The following is a 6,396-nucleotide window of genomic DNA, read 5'->3' as shown; positions in this document are numbered from 1 at the left end:
GCAATAGACGACACCGCACTAGCCGTAGACCTATTTACTGCCAGCGGGACTGGAACCGGCCCGCCCTTGGCTACACTGCTTAGCCCCATGACCTGTCGCCTGGCAGCGGGAACACTTGTGCTCATAGATGCAAGCTTTGCCTCGCATGCACTTGCCTCTATTAAAGGCAAAGCACACGCCTCGGCTGGGTGTGCCATTGGCTCCGGGTCCCTTTCCTCCGAAGGGAAAAGATTTTTTCGCGCCGTACTCCCCTCTGTAGAACTGATGGCGAGGGGCATGGGGTAAATTGTGGCGCTGCCGCGGACCATTAGAGGCCACCAGCATCAACCACAACTCGGCGTCGACGCTCGCCCAGGATCGCCCGGGTAAACGCGCCTGCTTGCTCCTAAACTGAGTGTCATAGTCACGCCAGCCATAACCTGCAAACGCACGGGCTGCATGCCTTATCAAATCCATATATTTCATGAGCTCCCTGCTCCTTTCCATGTGCTTCTCAGTGTAAATTGAGGCAAATACTAGAAACACCGAAGTCCACTGCTCTACCGACATGATTTTCTTAGCCTTTGATTGAGGTTGAAGTTGCAAACCAAGGCCAGATCCCGATTGACACAAACTCAAAGTGGTGTCACCTACACTCAAGGCCCAAACTCATCACGTGCATTATTATGCTTAAGGAGCACTCCCAAATCTATATATTCACTTGCCCAAATTTTTTCCTTCAGTGAGATAGCCACTTCCACACCTAGTGGGTCGCATGCGCTAATAAATGGTTCCGGTGCCCCCAACACGGCAGAAAGCCTAGGCGCCTGGGGCTCAGATCTCTCAACACCGACCTCCACTAGATCTAGGCCTAGATCTTCGGCTACCCCTGCCGACCGCGCCGGCACTGAAACTGCTGGCTGAGCCTGCCCCGAGCTACCGGTATCCGACTCCTGTGCTACTATCTCATGCCAAGCAATAGATCTGCCCACGGGCGCCTGGCCTTCCCGCCCCACTAGATCTAGATCTAGCTCTGCCATTTTATCACTAACTTTAGACCTAGGCCTACCACTTTTTTCATCAACATCGACAACTTGAGACTGAGAGGGATTTAACTCACCGCTCCTTCCTGGCCCGTTGTTGCCGCCTCCCAGCCCCAGATCCACACTTGCGGGGGTTGACGTCGCCCGTGGACCTCTCGGCCGACCCGGCCTCCTCTTCGGTGTGTCATCTCCCTTCCTCGCACCTGCGGTCGTTATTTTCTTGGCCTTAACCTTTGGCATGATCAACTCGCGAAACTAGAGTTAGACTCGAAGCTCCGTCACTCAGCCCAAGTCCAATGAATCCTGGATGCAATCACCTCCAAAGTTCAATCAAGCGAACCGCCAAGAAAAAATTCAATCCCGAAGTTGCAAACTGAATCTTTTAGGTCCACAAATCGGCACAGCTAACTTAGTCTTAGTTCTACGGCAACAATTCCTGAGGCTGAAGTCTGAAGACAGTAAAAAACTGAAATCAGCGTCTGTATAATCCAATAAAAGTATGAATCCTTTGTGTAGATATCCGGTATAGGTAGCTAGACAAATGTCGAAATATCTGCCACCTAGGCCTAGTGTCCAATTCTAGTTGCCAGTGCCGAAAGAAAATTTTCAAAAAATTTTGTAAGCACGCTTTACACATGCACCGTCATCTCTCTTCATTGAAAGCCAAAACGAAAATGAAGCATTCCCCGCACTTTTATCCGCGCATAGCTCAACCGCGGCAAATGTCTGGCATTGTGCCCAAATTCTTTGGCGCGGGCGCCAAAAAGCGCTGCCCCGCCCTTTACGGGTCGGGTCACGAGCCCTTTCTCGGGCAACCACGCCCCCTTTCAAAATCAAAACAAACTAAAATGTGTATTTTGCTAGCCCGCTAATAAATCATTTTAAATCGTCAAGCCGTCTTTAAAATCCATTATTTATGATTAATTCAGGTTACATTAATCATCTTTGTTTATGTCTACATACACAGCAAAAACTGTGGTGTTAACCGGTGTACATAGAGGACCACACCAGTTATTTTACACCGGTGTTAAATTGGTGGTGTTAGTTTTACACCTATAGGTGTTATTACAACACATTTTGTTGTTACATTTACACTCTTTGGTGTTACGTTTAATCTCTAGGGTGTAATTTTAACACCTGAGGGTGTGGTCCTCTATTAACACCAATTGGTGTCAGTTTTAACACCGCAGTTTTTACAGTGTAGAAATCTTCGGATATTTACCGTTCTCACCTTCTACAGCTGTTTATTTCTCGACCCAGTGTAAGCAATACCATCTATTCGTTGCTTTACCCCATGTAAACTTATCTCATTCTGACACGATGTCATAAGTTCAATTTATCAACTTGTAAAGTGCTTCTTTCTTTCACTTTTCCGTCTCTTGTTGGCATTGCCAATTATCTGGAATGTCCCCCATATCAATTTGCCAAATTAGCTGACAAGCTGCTCTATTTTCCATCACTCCCTCGCGAATCGACTGAACATCATTTTTTATTGCGACATTTTCGAATACGAACGCTATGGGGAACCCGGTCGTCCCTCGGCGAGGCAAAGAAAGGAGAAGTCTATCTCAATTTGGAAAGACCTTAACCATTTTGTATCAGACAAAGAAAACAACGATAGAATTGAACTAAGAGCCATAACGACATGGAAAGGACAAATTGACATATTGGTCTGACAAAGTCAGTTAAAAAAGCATGGGCTGTATATAAATACGTTTCCATGGAGATTCCCGCGTAGGCTTATACACAATAGATTTAGGGTACATTTGGGATTCTGTCAATCTCAGATCAACCCTTTATACCACTTTCACACCACGGTATGGTCGCAGAGACCGTACCCATGACCGATCGGCAGTGCTTTCACGCTGCCGTGAAAAAAATTGGTAGGGCCCAGACCGATCGGTCGCTGTTTAGCTAACCTAGCCGGAAGCGGAAGTCGAGATAGCGCGTGGGCATGTATGGGGTCCTCGCAATTCGATCGGACGCTGAGTGCGATGTGCTTTCACATCAAGCTTCCGTCGGTCGCGATCGGTCGCTGAAGTACCGCTTAGGTCGCGGACTCAGCGACCGATCGTTTTTTTTATCAAAACAATCGGTCGCAGAGTACGATGAAGTGCTTTAACATCAAGGTTTCATCGGTCGCTGGGTACGGTCTCTGCGAACGTACCCAGCGACCGTACCTTGATGTGAAATCAGTACTTGAAAATGGTGAGGAAAGATGGAAAATGTCTCTCTTTGCGCTTTTAATGCGCAGGGTAGGGTATTTTGTTTACTTCGTTCTAGTTTTGGACTTGCTATGCACCTTTTCACGATGTACACCGTGATTAACATTTCCAAATTTCATTAGTTTCATTAAATTAATCAAATTTGGTCATTTTATGTTCATCAATTATAAATGACCTTACTCTACATGCTTTCAATTATACCTTAATGAGACACCGCGCTACTCTGTTAGCTTCAATAATTGTCGAATACTTTACCTAAATTATTCTTCGATGAGAGGAAATGATTAAACATCAGTGAGATTTGAATAAAAAAAATCAATTCATTTCAATTCAAATGAGTCAAAGTTATTGTTGGTTGATTAATTTATAATGCCTCGGTCATTTATTTATGGGCCGATAATTACATTCATAAAAGTTTTCGTAGAATAAGGCCTTCATTTGTGAGATTGGTTTAATTCTGATGATATCACTCGATTTTTGTACAAACCATTGCCTTGAGGGGAAGTGCAATTCCACCCCCCCCCCCCCAAAAAAAAAAATGAAAACTTGCCCCTTTTTGCATAAAATATTCAAGAATTTCACTACAAGTATGCACGAATCCTTCAGTTTCACTTAAGAAAATGCAAAAAACGCATCCGTGACAAGCTCGGTCGCTTTGCTCTTTCGATTTCGAGTTCTTGAAACAAAATTGGCCCCCCCCCCCGAATATATTTTTCTCTGCGTACGGCTATGTTACAAACTAATTATAATTAGTATTGAAAATATTGGAATTAAGTTCAGGGGCTTGCTTTCTCTGCTAGCTCTCGCTTTTCTTGGCAAGTCCCTCCGTTCATTTCTACATTCTTTTCATAGATAAAATTATTGCAACACATTGTATTTTTGTTTAATTTACATTCAACATTTGTTACGAAATCTCATTGATCTGTTTGTATTATATTGAATAGGTATTGTTACTTTGATTATATTTTGAAAAAAAAAGAATTGTTGAACGGAAATAAATAAATCTAAATCTAACCAGATGAACCAAGAACCATCAGACAAGATAGAGATAGAATTGGCTAACGGTTGCCACTATTACAACAGACTCTGACAGACATGTTCCCTTACCAATTTTCTTTGTGTATCCATGGTTACAGTAAACCGGGTCTTCTTCCAGCGAACAGGTGCGGGTCTGTCTCTCGTCCCCCGTCGGACACAGTCCCTCGGCATCGGGTCGGCCCAAACTCCGGCGGGGCTCGCAGCTACGGTACCGTCTCTGTGTCCCATCGCACGCGTGCGAGCATTCGGACCATTCCTCCCACGCTCCCCAGTCACCCGGTACTGCGTAATTCAAGAAGTAATACAAGTTTAGGAAGAACCTCTAGAGAAAACTAGAAAACTAAGTAGAAAAGGATGAATTTCAGGGACATATAGCTTAAATCGACTATGATGGATATCATTTTGTTTAGCGAAAGAAAGCAGCGCCCCCTCCCATCCATGGCAGAATCATGAAAACCCTCTTTTTTCAATATTTTTCCCCATTTACTTATAAGAAAATGTTATATATGATAAAGGTAATACAAAATGCAATAACATAATGATAATAATAACAACAATATGTATTTATATACCGCAAAAACCATTTCTATGTATTATATTGCGCTATAAGAGCTTCCTATAGGTGCGGTACATACTATTGGAATAGATTAAATTTGAACTTGAAAAAAATAAACTTGATGAATTCCTTAACATAAAATACGTTAGAGTAAATCATACCAATTGTAAAAAAAATCATTAAAAACTAAAGAATTTGGAAGTAAGTTTGACCAATAAAAAGAAAATCTTTCATAATTTGGTTCACCCTGACAATAGAGAATTATTTCAATGCATTATCGATTATAAAGCGAATGCATAATTTGCATGAATTCATTCATCATAAAGGGCATTTGTTGTTATCTATCATACAAAGTCATTGAAGTAACACAAAATGTCATTTTGTGGTATACTAGTATAATTTCCAGTTACTTTAGGCTTGGTCCCACTGCACTTATGGATGCAGAGAGGATGTAAAATGGAAAATAATCTTTCCATTCGTCGGAAAACGTTCCGTATCCGTTGTGTACTCTTTGTATATGACTTTGATTTCATTGTTCGCCCAGTTTTGTCCATTGTCTGGAGCGGATGGAGCCATTCCAAAATTTTGCTTGTCCGCTCTATCTGTTATAAGTACGTTAAATGTCAAGTCCACCTCAGAAAAATGTTGGTTTGAATCAATAGAAAAACATCGGCCAAGCACAATGCTGAAAATTTCATTAAAATCGATTGTAAAATAAGAATCTTATGACATTTCAAAGTTTCGCTTATTTTTAACAAAATAGTTATATGAACGAGCCAGTTACATCCAAATGACAGAGTCGATGATGTCTCAAAAACTATTTCTTTTTGCTTTTATTGTTTGAATTATACAATATTTCAATTTTTACGAATTTGACGATTATGACCTTCTTGCCTGAAACACAAAATGTTAATATAATGGAATTCCACGTGTTCAGGGAGGAATGAAACTTCATTTCACATGACAATGACGAGAAAATAAAAATAGTTCATATTTCATAAAATAAAATACAAAACAGATAGTGAGTGAGTGATGTCACGAATTCCTCATTTGCATACCGACCGAGATGTGCATAACTGTTTTGTGAAATGAAGCGAAATTTTAAAATGCCATAACTTTCTTATTTTACATTCACTTTTGATGAAATTTTCAGTGTTGTGCTTGTTGAATTTTTCTTATTTATCAAAATCAAGTTTTGTTGGGGAGACTTGTCCTTTAATTGTGTCCGTCGGCCAGTATATATAGGTACAAGCAGGTCTTTAGATTTTCGTTAAGTTAACAAAGTGACAATGGTGGAAATTAGATCCCGATTTGTGTCATCTTAATTAGCACATAAAATGTTCGGCTGTTCATAAAAACGGCTTTATGAAATAATTCCTGACCATGCTGACAGAAATAAAATCTCCTTTTTAAAAGAAAACCTTTACCTGGGCATGATAAATCGCCGCACATGTCGATGGTATACATGTCACCATCGCAGAAAAGACCACCGAACTGGGGTGTTGGGTTGTCGCACATGCGAACTCGTTGTCGCTGACCGTCACACGATGCCGTG

General features: G+C 41.5%; 1 pseudogene; it reads right to left on the bottom strand.

The window, feature by feature from the left end:
• Positions 1-303: 303 nt before the first annotated feature.
• LOC121427638 lies at positions 304-1,693 on the bottom strand (annotated as a pseudogene).
• Positions 1,694-6,396: the final 4,703 nt, after the last annotated feature.

This window comes from Lytechinus variegatus, chromosome 14 (genome assembly GCF_018143015.1).
Source record: "Lytechinus variegatus isolate NC3 chromosome 14, Lvar_3.0, whole genome shotgun sequence".
NCBI lineage: Eukaryota > Metazoa > Echinodermata > Echinoidea > Temnopleuroida > Toxopneustidae > Lytechinus > Lytechinus variegatus.
This window is presented reverse-complemented; position numbering and strand designations above follow the sequence as displayed.